The following is a 17160-nucleotide window of genomic DNA, read 5'->3' as shown; positions in this document are numbered from 1 at the left end:
GAACCCAGTAGAATTTATAGCACATAGCATTAATGTCACAATTCTCAAACAAATGATTCCAGTTAACATTACATAACAGGTTGAACAGTTCATTAAGTCTGCATTTTTTAAAGTTAAATTCAAAATTTTATTTGGAGCCATTGAGAACTTTACATAAATGAAAAGATAGGTCTAAGGCTGGGTGATGTCGGTCTTCTTCCATAAGTAGGGTATTGGCTGAATTTATTTTTTGTTTTAATAGAAAGGACCGTATTGGGGAAGGTGTAGCAATTTATGTTAAAGGAACAATAAAGTGCAGACTTAAATTTGGTTCTGAAACTTCTAATAGTATTGAGTAGTTTGCTTATAGGTTCAATATATCGGCCAAATATGTACATAGACCTTTCACCTTTGTTCATATACTTCTGGACGATGTTTCATTTAGTTCCCCTAATATTGTTCTTTGTGGAGATTTCAATTGCAACCTTTTGAGTTATTCTTACACATAACTTACTAATGTTTAATTTAAGTGCAGTTAATACTAGTACACTAACTCACTTCTTTCGTGACGATGCAACGTTATTGAATTTGTTTTTTGTAAGTAAACAAGTGATGTAGCTTTGTATGACCAGGTTTCTGCGCCACCTTTTTCTAAATGAGACTTAATTTTTTTTGACTTTGAAGTTTAGTTTTGACTTCTCGTGCAAGAAAGTTACTTATCGGGATTATCATAAGATTAATGTTGAACAATTGGAAGATGATACAAGAGCTAAGAGTTGGGAGCGTATTTTGTATATGCCGTCTTCAAATGACCAATTTTTAATTTTTAACAGATAATATTAAAACCTTATTTGATACTTACGTACCCCTAAAATCTAACTATCGTATTCGACAGAAGATCTGGATCGTAATGCTCTCAACAAAATGTTTGTTTCCTTACCATCACAGTTATTTTGTTCTTTGAGCTTAGATTCTACTTTTTTATTTATGGATCAACCATAGGAAGATGAACCTGGTTTTGGTTTTAGTTTAGTAAACAGTACTTTTGTTGTAGAAAGTGTACTTTCTATAAAGTCAAATGCTATTGGACTGGATAAAGTTCACCCTACATTTTTGAAAATGATTCTGCAGATTTGTCTGCCTTATCTTACTTTTATGTTCAATACAATTTTGATGTCAGGTGTCTATCCACGCCTATGGAAGTTGGCTTAAGGTATACCTTTTTCCAAAAACGCAAAAGGTAAAGAATTTAGGCCTGTATCTATCTTATCATTCTTGTCGAAAGCGTTACAAAGGATTTTACAAAGATAAATCAGTTTTCATCTTGCGGCAAACTTGCTGCTCACACCACTACAATCTGGTTTTCGTGAAAAGCACAGTTGTATCATGGCACTGTTAAATGTTACTGACGATATAACTATATAAGGTAAGCTTTGGATAAGGATGAGGTTACGTTTCTAGTGTTTCTTGATTTTTCTAAGGCTTTCGACACTGTCAATCATGTTAAATTGTGTAACAAACTCATGCAAAACTTTAATTTTTCAGCAGGTGCTACAAGGCTTATTTATTCTTATTTGGTAATCGAATGCAAGCTGTGCAAATTGGGGATAGTTTATCTGATTTTCTACCTAACGTTTCCGGTGTCCCTCAGGGTTCTATACTCGGTCCTCTGCCGTTCTCGATCTACGTCATTGAACTGACATCAATTATCAAGAACTGTTCGGTTCATATGTATGCGGATGACGTCCAATTATACATGAGGGATAGCTTGGGCTCATTGAACATGCAGCATTTTGTGTAAATGAAGACCTAGAGAAAATTGAAAAGTGGTCTCAATTAAATGGTCTCCTTTTAAATCCAACAAAAATCTAAGTGCGTAGTAATATCAAGGAAAAGTCTTGATCTCAAATATTTTCCTTCGATTGTATTGAGCAATGGTTCAAATGATTATGTGGAAAGTGCGAAAAATCTCGGGGTTACTTTCAAACGCAATTTGATTTGGGATAACCATATTAATGCACTTGTGGGCAAGGTATTTGGTGTACTACTACGTACCCTATGGGTTACTTATTCTTTTACACCGTTCAAACACGTTTATTACTTGTAAAAACTTTAATAATGCCAATATTGATGTATGGTTGTGAAATTTATTGTAATTATCTAAGCAAACGGAAGCTCAATGTTGCGTTTAATAGTGCAGTACGTTATGTCTATGGCCTACGAAGATATGACAGATTGTCTGGCTTTACTAGTAGGGTGCTGTCTATGCCTTTTGAAAGTTATCTGAAGTTTCGTACAATTCTGTTTTTATAGAATTCGAACTGCAACCTCCCATCGATCTCATCAATTCATTTATCCCCGATTTTCATTCTTAAATTGTCAGCTTCAATTTTTTGTAAACTCCGTCCGTCTTTAGAACTCTTTACCACGTCGGTCGTATAAAAGATGTACAATTAATTTATTTTTTTGGTTCTCTTTGTAAAAATTAGCTTGTAACTAAATTATAAGATACAGTATCTTACTGTTATAAAGCATTCTTGAAATAAAATAAAAATAAAAATAAAAATCAGTATTGAGTGTGTCCGAGAAGAATATAAGGTCCAATATGTAATAAGGCCAACTGTTGAAAATTGGGTTTATTACACTTTACAAGAGTAAAATAAGGCCAATTCTTGAAATTGGGCCTTAATTCACTTGGCTTTATTTCAGAGCACCGATAATTGTCGACGCGAGCCAGGCAGAGGTACATTTAATCAAGAACGTTGTTGATATAGCAATCTGGCTGGCGACTTTACGGCGGGTTCTAAGACCTATATTTTTTTCTTCTTTGCATTTCATTTTATTCAAATTTGTTATATTTTCAAGAGTTAAATGAAGTCCAAACCACCTCGAACTTTATAAATACATTTTGGAGCCACAATTTTGTTAGATCAATATTAGAAAGTTGGCAACCTAATATAACGAGTACCTTTTTCTAAAAGATATGTATATGAATTCCTTATCGAACATCGTTAACCGACAACAAAAAAAGGCCTAACTTCAACACAACAAATGAACATAGTACCTCTAATCTGATGATTTAAAAGATTGACTGATACAGGTAGGTACATATTGGCTTTAAAAAAAAAGTTCCTCGTAACTTTTCAAAGAAAGTAACAATTTACATATACAAAATCTCGTGAGATAAGAAAAAGGTATCATAGAGGAAATTACCTTAAGATACTTGAACAAGGAACTCAGTTGAGTAGCCAATTTTCATTTTCGCATCAAATTCCAACCCAAAATATAACGCATTATTTGGCAGCTCACATTACAAATGAAAAGTATCTTTCAACCTTCGTCACCACATTTTTTGAATATTTTCCTTTCAGAAATTAGGGGATAAATATTTTGTGTATTCGGTTTTTGTATGATAACGATTTTCTTTGTTTTAAATTAAACACTGCATAAGTTTTATTAAACTCAAAATGTTAAACAATAAATATTTTCATTTATTTTCACCACAGGTTTTGTATGAAATAACACATGGAACGTGGCAACGCATTTCGCACTATCTTTATGCGAATTAATATAGGCAGTAGGTATATAAAATAATTATAGATACAGCAAGAGATTTATGGATTAATTATAGTACATAAATATGTTGATACTATTTTCTCTATTACCTAGTTTATGGCACCATGGTAAATTTACATATATTTTCTTAAGTGTTAAAAAGTAACAAAACAAAATAAAAATTCTAACTGAAATTTTACTCACATATTTATACGAACAAAATTATGCCTGGTTCATTTTCTTGGTATTCAGCAATATCTCCTTTTTGCATCGTTACCACCGCTGATAACCTCGACATTGAAATAAGTTATGTTTTGTGTTGTTGAATTTTTGTTTAAGTTAAAATAAGTTTGTTTTCTTAGCACTTAAAAAGATTGAAAACTCTTGGTTTTATATGAGTTTGAAGATACGATCTTTCACAAGTAATTAACAATTTTTTTTGAAAATTAACTTCACTCATAATCTCAAAATTAAAAGTTTTTTCTTTGCTGAATTGTTTGAGTTGGAAAATAGTAAAAGAATGATAGGTATAGGTAGTTTATTCACAATAAACACTTTGGCAGGAGCTAAGCATGTGTGTATACATTTCAAAGGCGTATTCCTTGAATATGCGCAAAGCATCTTTTTAAATATGGTGTGGTATATAATATAGTAAAGCTTTTTGAACAATTATCTAAGAAATTTCACATTTAAGTTCCGAATCCTTTATGAATTATGTTTGTACTAAAACTGTATTAACAATACCATAGTACTTTATTAATATGATTTTTATTTTATTTTTAGCTCAAAATTAATAAAACAGTGTATTTAGTGTAATGATAAAAATCAAACCATTTCACTTAAAGTATCAAATATCAAATTCTTTTTAGGATTTAATATGTTAAAGAAATGAGTCTATCAAAAATTTTAAGAAAATAATTTATCACTTTTTAACATTCGTCACATACAAGGTGTCTCATAAACCTTACCATAAAAGAAAACCCTATTCCTGAGTTCCTGAGGTCGTTATAACGTTTTTTTTTTGAAAGGAGAAAATTTTCAAAAGACACTTGGCAGTATTCGACACCAAGAAGTGTGGGACTCTTAACCACTAAAACCACCTCTTCATCAGGAACAATCTTGAAGGATCGACTTCCGATTTTTCTTTCTTAACTTTGTACAATCACTTTGGGGGAAGTTTAAACTTTTAACACTTTCCCAAGTTCTTTTTTAGACCATAAGCTCATGAGGCTTGGTCTACGCCATTTCAGAATTAGTAGGAATTTGCATTCTCTGGTTGTGCGATACAGCGTATTTTTTAACAACTTCTGTAAACATTTCTATTTGTAAGTCACGATGTAGATCGGTATTTCGTATGTACCGTGGTGCATTAACTTTTCCACGAAGGACTTTGTTTTGGAATTTTTGGATGATTCCATAGGTCCAAACAGGCTTTAGTACTTGATTATACAGCATTATTTTGTTTTGGATTGATAAATCAGAGTTGTTAACAAGTAACCACTACATTTTTCTATATTTCAAGTTTAGTTCGTCTCTTTTCTTTTTGATGTGATCTTTCCACTTAAGCTTTGCATCCAAAGTCATTCCAAGGTATTTGACCGTGTTGGAGTAAGGTACAGCTTGATTATCAATAATTATTGGAATATTGTTTATCTTATTATTTCTAAAGTTTATATGTGAAGATTTTGTTTCATTGAGTTTGATACGCCATTTTTCGGTCCAAGCCCTCACTGTGTCAACGGCATTTTGTAGTTTTAGTGCTGCCTTAGAGGCACATTTGTCGGGTACCAAAATTGCGGTATCATCTGCAAAAGTAGCCATTATGGTGTGATTACCAACTGGAATATCCCTTGTGTATAGTAAATACAGGGTAGGACCTAGGACAATTCCTTGTGGTACACCGGCTTCTATTTTCTTCAATTCCGAGTATTCTTGATCGTACCTAACTCTAAACAATCGGTCTGAGATGTACGATTTTAATATTTCAAAGTAATACCTGGAAAGATCCCTTTCCAGTTTGTACTCAAGTCCCTCATGCCAAACCTTGTCAAAAGCTTAGAACATACTTGTTTTTCTTCTAATGCTTTTTCTTTTACATATGATATTCTTTGAACTTGGTATATCGTGGAATGTTTATTTTTAAAGCCAAACTGATGGTTTGGGATTAATCTTCTTTCAGTTTTTCAAAAACTTTTGCCATAATTGGTATATGCGATCTTGGTCTGTAAGCTGTCACTTCTGTAGGTGGTTTACCTTCCTTTGGTATGACAATTACTTCAGTAATTTTCCAATTGTGCGGGATATACTGGTTCTTAAGGCATGCATTTCTTATATATAGTTTTATGAAGGCCTTCAATGGCATTTCTTTCATAACCTGAGCAGTAATTAGATCGTAACGTGGTTATTTTTTATTTGGTAGTTGATGTAAGCACATACTTTTTATTTCTTTAAGTCTCACAATTGGTATTTTACTTTTATCTATCTTATCAACAAACTGTAAGTTATTTTCAGCCACGTTTGATGAGTATGGCTTAAAAACATTCACAAGAGGTTCAACGAAAAGGTTAGCTTTTTCTTTCGGGTTACCGATCCATTTGCCATCTTGAGATACAACGGCGAGTTTTGTACTGCGGTCTTTTAAGGTGCTTGGCTGCTTTCCAAAGCGAAAAATCGGTTAAAGCATCAGTCGTTAAATTCCTTAGGAATTTATTAAGTGAATCATTTTTGAATTTGTAAATTTGTTTTTTAAGATTGTTGCTTATACGATTAATCGTTGTTTTATCATCTGGAAACCTAGTATTTTGCTATTTTCTTCGAGCTCTTCTTTTCTCTATTATCAACTCTCTTATCTCTAAAATATATTTTATTTCATTTTGTCTTCTATTAGAAAATGTTGGAGTACTTTCTTCAGCGGCCTGTTGCACATCAGCAATAAATTGCTCCACTTCATGGTCAATTTGCTCGATTGTAACCATGGAAGATTTTAAATTTATAAAAATTAAAAGCCTTTCTCTAAAATCACTCCAGGTTGTTTTCTTATTAACAAGCTTTTTAGTTTTTTCCTGTACTTCCGATTCACTTAGTGATAGAATCACTGGAATATGATGTGATGACAGGTCATAATTACCTTCGACACTGATGTGATTTCGTTTGATTCCCTTAGCTACGAAAAAGTCAATAAGGTCTGGTATTTTGTTAGTATCGGAATGCCAGTAAGTTGGCGACCTGGAGGAATAGAATTCGCAATTGTATTTACGGCCTGCTTGGAAAAAGTCTTTTGCCTTTTGTTGATATAAGTCTTGAACCACAATGGGTGTCTTTCGCATTTAAGTCCACAAATAAGAAAGTTATGCCCTAGAAGATTAATTAGATCTGTATAGCCATTTTCTGTCGGGGAGCGTCTTGGTGGGCAGTATATACCTGCTATCTTTCTTTTTCATACCAATACTAATAGTTGTTACTTGCATATTTTTACTAGTAAGCTTGGTTACTTTATAAAGCTTTCTTTTATAAGAATCGTCGATCCTCTTCTATTGCATTATCTAGACTTTGCCCATTAGAGAAATGAGTTTCGGACACCAGATAACTATCGATATGTTCTAGATGTAAGAAGATTTTTAATTCGGATGAATGTTGTATAAGACCGTTTGCATTTCATGTAGTGATTTTAAGTGTTCTGTCCATCATTGTTTTTAAAGAGACACTTTTTCGCTTAGCAGTTTGATATTCAAATCCTGTTTATCAATTCTTTTAAGAATAAGTTGTAGCATTGGTTTTATGGAAGTCTCTTCATTCTTCCGCACATTTTTAACAATCTGAGAATAGGCTTTACTTTCATCGCTTTTACTTTGAACAGCATTTTTAGGCGGTTCCTTCTTAGTATTGTTTTTAGCAGTTAAATCGGTATTTACTGTTTCTGGGTTTTCTCTAGCAGATGTATTTTTGCTTCTGAACTCTTGGAATTTTTTGGCAGCTGGGCAGCCTCTATAGCTTGCAGTTCACACATTTTGCTTGCCGATCTTTGCTCATAGGACAATTTTTAGTTGGATGTTTTCCTTCGCATTTTACATAAGCAAACTCTGGTTTGCAGTTTTTTTTGGTATGACCAAAAGCTTGGCAAACGTTTGCACTGCGGAACAACTTTAGATTTTCGGAGTGGTTCAACTTTAACAGCTATACCAAAGATTGATCTTACTTAATGAATCTCCCGAGACTTTGTTTGCTGTCAAAAGTAAGCATGAAGAAAGGTAGTAACCTCTTACTTGTCATCGATTCTTCAGAGCAGTTTTTAATTGTCTCATTCTTAAATAGATTGACTGCATCAAGGGCTTTGAAGCCTTATTGTACAAGATCTTTTTCGACTGTGACTTTCCAGTTGTCTCCTTTAGCGTGAGATATTGATTTAGCAACAGCTACCACATTATTCGCTTCTTTAGTTCCTGTAATCAACTCTTTGTTATTTTTGGTTTTAGAGCTTTTCTGATTTCTTGAACGAGTCTCGGGACTACGTTTACGTTTCTTTGTGGTGTATGCTTATTTTTCCTTTTCTCAGTTTCAAACAAGAGCTCTTCTTCATCAGTTTGATATTCAGGTTCAATATATTTTGGAATTAACTGAAGCGTGGACTCTGAATTTTTCTTGTCAAGCAAGGAAACTTTCTCTTCGAGTTTTTTCACTTGCAGCTGAAGACTTTGAACTAGAACTTCAAGTTGTTTTCTTCCCGCTATTTCAATTTGCCATTCTTTAAAGTAGTTCTTTGATTTTGATTGGTATTTCTCTTTGACTTCTTTGGAACTCTGTTGATCTGTGATGTCGATATCTTTATTGATCTTGGTTCCTTTACCGCTGATGTTTTTAACATCTATAGTATTGTTTGAGGTTGTCGATGATGTAACCCCGGAAGTAAATCTGTTTGGGGGTTTTGTATGATGTTGGCACATCCAATTTTAACCTGTCTCATGTAACACTATCAATTTTGGATTGATTTTTGATTTTTTTTAAACAAATTTTGCAATCCTTCAGACTACACCTACAACTTTTTTAGAGGTTTAAGAACATCTCCAATTGCATCCGGACTAAAGACTGTTGAAGGTCCAAAAATATTGTTTCTTTCTAAGCTTCCACCGTCTACAAATGCACTTGACATAAAAAATCACTTGTCTGGAAAGCTGGGTTCCCCATTTATGTTAAATGTTGGAACTGGAAATGTCAATCCAACTCGAAAATCAAAGGATGAAATTTGTGATGGAAAGGGCGAGAAGATTTTAGAGATAGCGGAAGCATTCGATGCAAGAGTTTTGAATGGAAACTGTGAAGGTGATTCTTACTTAGTGTATTTTATTCGAGGAACGGCGTGTTCAGTCATTGACTACTGTTTTATGTCTGGGACCTGGAATTCAATTTTGAGGAACTTCAAGGTGGCTACGCAGACTTTTTCGGACCACATGCTTTTAGAGATTTTTTGCACAGTATCAGCGTCTGAAGAAACTTCGAATTCAAAATGTCTGGCTCTCTTACCAAAGTTGTTCTGGAAAAATAGTTTTCAGCACATGTATCAAAAGAATTTGAATGAGGAACTCGGTAAGCGAATGGAAGAAAACAACCCCCTCCACATGGAAAATCTTACCCAAATTATTAGGGATTCGGTAGCAGCTAGCAGTACATCAAGTCGTGAAATAAATTTAAAGAAAAATGGTTTGATGCAGAGTGCCTTAAAGCAAGGAAGAAGTCATTTGCATTATTAAAAATCCTAAGAAAATTCAACTCTTCTGTTTTCAAGAAAATGTATGAAGCAGCAAACAAGGATTACAAGCAACTCTGTTTTTTGAAGAAGAGGCAATATGAACAACAAAATTTAGATACCCTTAACAGTGCAAGGTCATCCGCAGAATTTTGGAAAGCTGTAAAAACCATAAAAGGTAGAACCAATAGGATCAGTTCCTCATTGAAAGCAGTAGAGCTAACTGACTATTTTGAACAGTTTCTTACCAATAGAATTCTATAAGAACTGTACGATCGAATTTGTGTTAAATAGGTTGACGCGATGGGTCAAGTAGGCTTTAGGAGAAACCGGTCAACTTCAGATCAAATATTTTCACTGATTAATATGGCGGAAAGTTACAAGAGAAGAAGCAAGAAGCTTTATGCTTTTTTCGTAGATTTTCGCTCTGCTTTTAATTCCATTGCACGTGAGGCACTTTTTTATAAGTTTTACAAGATGGGAATCTCAGGTAAAATTATTAATTTATTGAAAGCTACGTATGAAAGCAAAGGCTCGTATGTTTGGGATGGTGAATTCATTTCAGAAGATTTCACAAGGGAAATGGGTGTTAAACAAGGCTGCGTTTTTAACGCACCTTACTCTTTATATTATTTATAAATGATATCGTTGAAGCTTACGGAAAGAGAAATTGAGCTTGGTCAAATATGGGTGCCATGTCTTTTCTTTGCCGACGACATAGTCTTCCTGGCGGAGTCTGTTGATGGAATGCAGAGAATGATTAATCGACGCGAAAGCTTTGCGGTCTTTATAATCTTTCAGTTAATTTGGAAAAATCGAACATAATGATGTTCAGGTGGCGTCAGATATTCTCGGAATGAAAAGTGAAAATACCAAGGTCAAAATATTAAAATTGTATGGGAGTACAAATACCTAGGCATGTTGATCACCCCAAACCTTAATATGAAAAAACACTTTCAGTTTAAGTTATCTGAGGCGAAAAGAGCAATCTCAGCAGTTTGGGGTCGTTGCATCGATAATAAAAACGTCGACCATAGCGCGAAGATCAAACTGTTCCGAGCAACTGCAGTCTCTATTTTGTTGTAGGGTGCGCAAGTATGGGGATATTCCAAACTCGATGATGTAGAAAGATTTCTGAGATACTTTCTTAAACGGATTTTTCGATTACCTTCGAATACACCTAATTACATGTTGCATCTAGAGACATCGGTTTCTTTATTATTTTTTGACGGTCTTAATTTACATGTTGATTATGTAATGAAAATTTTGGAGATGAAAGAGAGAAGACTACCTAAGCTGATCATGAAAAACATCATTTTATCAAAAGGGAATCTTGTCAAAAAGTGGGAGGAACTAGGAGCTGGATTTGGGGAAAATGTGCGCATTCACTGTGATGTTTGCCCGGGTGACTTGAGGAGCTGTTTTCGGAATTTATTGGAAGGAGCAAGTTCCTCTATGTATAATAGTTGTTTATTGGAAGCGCAATCTTCGCAACACAGGATACAGTCAGTTAAACTTAAATCTTCATGAAAACAAAAACTTTTTAAACCGATTTCCACTTATCATGATAACTTTAATATTTAAACTAAGAAGAGAATAAATTAAGCTCAATTGCATTCCACATCGGCCTGAATTGACAATTTTGTGCTACCTTTGTAATCTTAAGGAGAGAGAAGATGTATTCCATCTCATTGTAAAAAGTCCCATTCTAAGAATATTCAAAGTAAGACACTTTGAAAAAACTTCTATGGATATAAACGATGTACTGTGCGTTTTGAATGGCGAATTAGGCTGGGAAGTTTTATATAGATATGCAGTATCGGCACTTAGATACCTATAGAAATTATTGAAGGCAATTTTTAAAGCAAAAATGTTTAAACAAAGTTATGAAATTTTAAATTGTATTAAAAATATAAAGTTTAATTAAAAAGAAATGTCAATCTGGTAGACTGGCCTCAGGCCACCACATTGATCTTATGTTAAAAACAATTGTTATATTATATTATGCTATCAATAAAGATTTCTACTACTACTACTACTGTTAAATGTTGAGAACATCTTACATCGTAACCATACTAAGGTATTCGTCCTTTAAAATACGTGCACCTGACTGAATTTTCCATGTTTTAAATTCACCATCGTTTTGGCCTAAGGGAGTAATAGTTCATGAATTTATGAATAAGTCAAATAACCCTTTTCGTCAGTATCGGACAACGCTAAACCACCGTCAAAGCAGCTTAAAAAAGTATTAATCTACTACCAAATCGTAAATGGACTTCGGACAAAGACCAACATGGTTTACAAAAACATTAACAATCTTTCTCAAATCAAATGGGGTGGCGCAACAGTCCGTTGTGAACCAGGGTCTAGTGACTTAAGACTCTCAACCATTCCTGTGTGCGAGTACTGTTGTCAGGAATGGAAGGGACCTACAATTTTAGGCCGAATCCGAACGGCTAGTTTGAGAAAGCACTTTTTCATGACAAGAATTACTCTTGAAGGATTTGTCAATTCCTCGCAAGAGGCAGTACCCGCGAAAATTATTTTTTTTTTTTAAATTAAGGTGGCACAGGTAGGGATTGAACCCAAGACCACTTGCATGACAGTCCAACGCACTAACCATCATGCTACGGGTACTACTAACAATCTTTCTCACGATATCATAATATTGACGGCTCAACAACTCTCTCTCGGACTCGGAGCTTTTTGACTACTCTTATCAAATCTTTAGACGTGATCGTAATAACTCAGACGATTCAAACGCCGTTGGTGGCGGAATTCTTGTCGCTATCAACAATACTTTCATTGGTTAACTGATTGACGACTTACGATCAACAGACATTGAAATGCTATGCTTGAAAATTAAAATGAGAACAGGACATTTATTTATTGTATCAGCACATATGTATACCTCAAAGCTCCTAGCGAGGGTTATGAAAAACTAAACAACTGTATAGAAAATATTTTTGGAGCATGAAGACGAAGAACTGGTTGTTGGTGATTTTAATTTACCCAATCTCTATTGGATTCAAATTGACGACGATAACTTCTACGTTCCAATAAACCCGTCATCTTTAAACGAGTTTTTTTAACAGATGGTATGTTTTCATGTGGCTTAAGTCAACTAAACGGTGTGAAAACCTGTTTTGGTAAAACAATCTTAACACATCTACCACTGTTTAAAAATTCCCCATTTTTCGTTATAAGTGAAGATACTGTTCTTAATAGTATCCTACAACTTAACGAATGTTTTAGTCCTGGTCCCGACGGTGTACAATCATCCATTTTAAAGAAATGTGCTGCGTATTTAGAAAACCCGTTTTGTGTTCTTTTCAACACGTCTATAAGTAACTCGCTGTGTCCTTTTATCTGGAAGAGCTCCTTCATAATACCCAGTACGCAAAAAAGGTCATAAAAACAAAATAATGAACTACCGACTCTTATAGCTAAACTATTTGTGATTCCTAAACTGTTTGAGTCAATCGTATGTAGCGTCCTTTCTTTTCACTGCAGTTCAATTATCTGTGATGGTTTTGTTAAAAAGCGTTCAACTGTTACTAAGCTGTTTAACTGTACGTCCTTTTGTTTAGATGTTTTTGAAAAACGTGAACAAGTAGATTGTATCTTTACTGATTTCAGCAAAGCTTTTGACAAATTTTGTCATTAAACATTCCTTTTAAAATTATCACAGCAACGTTTTAACGACTGTTTCATAAACTGGATCTCCTCATATTTGTAAGATAGACGTTACAGTGTTAAATTTCGTAATGAGTGTTCAAGTTCATTTGTTGTGAATTCTGGTGTCCCCCAGGGTAGTCACCTCGGTCCTATTCTATTTGTTTTATTTATAAATGACTTGGTTTCGATCATACAAAATTCGTCTGTCCTAATATATGCTGATGACTTTAGAATTAAATAAAAAATTAACTCTTCATCTGACTGTCTTTTCTTGCAAGAAGACTTAATATTAATCAGGGAATGGTGCAATAATAATCGTCTTGTTTCAGATGTTGACAAATGTAAAACCATGAGTTTTACCCGCAAAAAAGTTGCAATCGTTTTTAGTTACATGTTTGATTCTTGTCCTTTAAGTAAAGTTTATGTATTTTCTGACTTGGGTCTTGTCTTAGATCCTAAACTAACATTCAAAAATCAAATGGGGTGGCGCAACAGTCCGTTGTGAACCAGGGCCTAGTGACTTACAACTCTCAACCATTCCTGTGTGCGAGTACTGTTGTCAGGAATGGAAGGGACCTACAATTTTAGGCCGAATCCGAACGGCTAGTTTGAGAAAGCACTTTTTCATGACAAGAATTACTCTTGAAGGATTTGTCAATTCCTCGCAAGAGGCAGTACCCGCGAAAATTATTTTTTTTTTTTTTTTTTTTTTTTTTTTTTTTTTAAATTAAGGTGGCACAGGCAGGGATTGAACCCAAGACCCCTTGCATGACAAACTAACATTCAATGAACATATTAACTTCCTAGTTAAAAAATCAAATGGGGTTCTGGGTTTTATTAAGATATTTGGCCATTATTTCCGTGATCCAAATGTTTTAAAATTACTTTTTAATTCATTTGTGAGACCAGTCCTGGAATATTCGTGTGCAGTATGGTCACATTTCTACGATCTTTTCAGTGGTTTCAAACATCACCGCCTTATTCACAAAAACTTTCTCTAATAAATCATCCTTCTTTTTCAGTCTCAGTTTTGTTTTATTGTTGGAATAATAAACGGACAAATTTCATCACCATCAGTTCTTGGTAGTTTAAACTTTAGTTTTAGTGGTTCAAGTATCCAGAAAGAATTATAAATATAAAAAAACAATTTTTTTTTAGGATTCTCAGTAGGATTCTCTGCAAATACGACAATTTTTTTCATTAACATACGCCACAGAGTGAGAAATGTGCTTTAATGCTTAAGAAAAGTTTAAGAAAATCGCCGTCCAATGCCTCTTGATTAATCACCTATTCGACGTATCAACGACGCGACGTTGTAAATGGTGAGCTGGACTTTATATAGATGTTAGTTCAGATCCAATTGCAAAATATGCCATAGTGTTCAGTAAGCCAGTCCTGAATTCTGAGAGCGACGAGGAATCGACACGTTCGGGTTTTCGGTAACACTTTCACTTACAGCAGCGAGATTTTCAGTGGTACGAGCGAGACGATGATGCACAGGCCTTACAATATCTATAACCAATCCAGTCTCTTCAAACTCCTTCTTAAAATTTTGCCAATTACTTGCGTAGTTGGATGATTATGTAAACCATAATCTCTTCTTAAAGCACGATATGTGGTTGCGGCAGAATCACCATTTTTGTAGTAGGTTTTAACAATTTTTATGCGTTGTGCGATAGATAAGCGATCCATTTCCTTTAATGTCAGACTTTCAACAGAATAGAAATTGGTTTAACAACTTAATTTGATAGATGTCGAATTCCAGCCCTGTACTTTTGAAACCGCAAAATGGATAACCCCTTGTATTTACATGAGGAAGTAAGAACAAAGATATATTTGATTTATTAAAAAAATAAAGTGTATTAAATTCATACAAAAAAAAATAATAACAAAATCATTAATACAGTTAAAGATTTTCTGGGATAAAATAAATAGAACATTTCATAAATAACGAAACAGAATAACAAACATTTTCACACAATTAAAAGAAAATAGCTAGTATTTCGTTGGGTAACACCGCAGTTTTAATCACAGCAGCACAACGGCGGTTTTTAGATAAAACAAGACTCCGCTATTGTTCGTTCAAGGTACTGAATACCAAATTCGTCGAGCTTCCTGCCAAAGTTTGTCCATAAGTTCTCAATAGGATTGAGATCTGAGGACTAGGCTGGCCATCCCATAGCACTAATTTTTTGGGTGGATAGTTATTGCTTTATAGACTTAACCATATGTTTAGGATAGTTATCCTGTTGAAATGTCCATTTCAAGGGCATTTCCTCCACATCATACGGTAGCATTGTATCTCTTAGGCTCATTTCACACTGTACACGGTTTTGACCGTACGGCAAAACGGCAAAAAACCGGACGGCGGCATTTTGTTAGAGGCGCGAACAAGAGTATATACGCTTTCATATTATACGGTCACGGCAAAATGCCGATGCCGCCTAGCCGTATAGCAACCGCGTCTACTGAGACTACAGTGTACGGCAGCCGGACGGCGCGATACGTAACGAAATGCATGTTTTCACATCATACGGTTTTATTCGTGCGGCAGAGTTCGTTATAGTGTGAAACGAGCCTTATAGGCTTTTCTTGTGTTTAATCTGGTCCATAATACCCTCTATACGATGAAGTGGCCCCACACTATGCCAAGAAAACCTTCCCTAAACAAAAATGCTACTTCGTGATTATCACTCTTTATAAACGGTGATTTTTTAAGAGCTTGAGAACTTTTTAAAAAAAAAAACGCATTAAAATTGCAAAATCTCATCGATTCTTTATTTGAAACGTCCATGACATTTACTTTTTGAAGATAATTTCATTTAAATGTTGACGGCGGCTGCGTCTTAGGTGGTCCATTCGGAAAGTCCAATTTTGGGTACCTTTTTCGAGCATTTCGGCCGGAATAACCCGAATTTCTTCGGAAATGTTGTCTTCCAAAGCTGGAATAGTTGCTGGCTTATTTGTGTAGACTTTAGACTTGACGTAGCTCCACAAAAAATAGTCTAAAGGCGTCAAATCGCATGATCTTGGTGGCCAACTTACCGGTCCATTCCTTGAGATGAATTGTTCTCCGAAGTTTTCCCTCAAAATGGCCATAGAATCGCGAGCTGTGTGGCATGTAGCGCCATCTTGTTGAAACCACATGTCAACCAAGTTCAGTTCTTCCATTTTTGGCAACAAAAAGTTTGTTAGCATTGAACGATAGCGATCGCCATTCACCGTAACGTTGCGTCCAACAGCATCTTTGAAAAAATACGGTCCAATGATTCCACCAGCGTACAAACCACACCAAACAGTGCATTTTTCGGGATGCATGGGCAGTTCTTGAACGGCTTCTGGTTGCTCTTCACTCCAAATGCAGCAATTTTGCTTATTTACGTAGCCAATCAACCAGAAATGGGCCTCATCGCTGAACAAAATTTGTCGATAAAAAAGCGGATTTTCTGCCAACTTTTCTAGGGCCCATTCACTGAAAATTCGACGTTGTGGCAGATCGTTCGGCTTCAGTTCGTGCACGAGCTGTATTTTATACGGTTTTACACCAAGATCTTTGAGTAAAATCTTCCATGTGGTCGAATAACACAAACCCAATTGCTGCGAACGGCGACGAATCGACATTTCACGGTCTTCAGCAACACTCTCAGAAACAGACGCAATATTCTCTTCTGTATGCACTGTACGCATTCGTGTGGTTGGTTTAATGTCCAATAAAGTAAACTGAGTACGAAACTTGGTCACAATCGCATTAATTGTTTGCTCACTTGATCGATTATGTAGACCATAAATCGGACGTAAAGCGCGAAACACATTTCGAACCGAACACTGATTTTGGTAATAAAATTCAATGATTTGCAAGCGTTGCTCGTTAGTAAGTCTATTCATGATGAAATGTCAAAGCATACTGAGTATCTTTCTCTTTGACACCATGTCTGAAATCCCGCGTGATCTGTCAAATACTAATGCATGAAAATCCTAACCTCAAAACAACCACCCTTTAGTATATGGTATATTTATTTAGGGTCACATTCCTGGTTGATTCCGCGTCTCATATTTTTTTTACCATCTGACCCGAAGCGATTGAATTTGGACTCATCGCTCCAATTTAGATCTTTTGATCTCCCTTGCAAACTGCATTCGAAGAGAGATTGCGCTTAGAGACATGTGGCTTTTTTTTCTCGCAATTCGTCCAAACATTTTTTCACGGA

At 35.0% G+C, this 17160-nt stretch overlaps 1 protein-coding gene across 2 annotated transcripts in view; it reads right to left on the bottom strand.

Moving 5' to 3' along the window:
• LOC129950111 (zwei Ig domain protein zig-8) overlaps nucleotides 1-4068 on the bottom strand; it is a 32731-nt gene extending 28663 nt beyond the window's left edge. Inside the window, exon 1 of one of the 2 annotated variants that reach the window (XM_056061933.1) lies at nucleotides 3739-4068. The gene's annotated coding sequence lies outside the window, so the exon portion shown is untranslated. Of the gene's footprint in view, nucleotides 1-3192; nucleotides 3212-3738 lie in introns of those variants that run through there. The other variant, XM_056061934.1, reaches the window with a different exon arrangement.
• Between the last annotated feature and the right edge of the window lie 13092 nt (nucleotides 4069-17160).

Source organism: Eupeodes corollae, chromosome 3, assembly GCF_945859685.1.
Source record: "Eupeodes corollae chromosome 3, idEupCoro1.1, whole genome shotgun sequence".
Taxonomy (NCBI): domain Eukaryota; kingdom Metazoa; phylum Arthropoda; class Insecta; order Diptera; family Syrphidae; genus Eupeodes; species Eupeodes corollae.
This window is presented reverse-complemented; position numbering and strand designations above follow the sequence as displayed.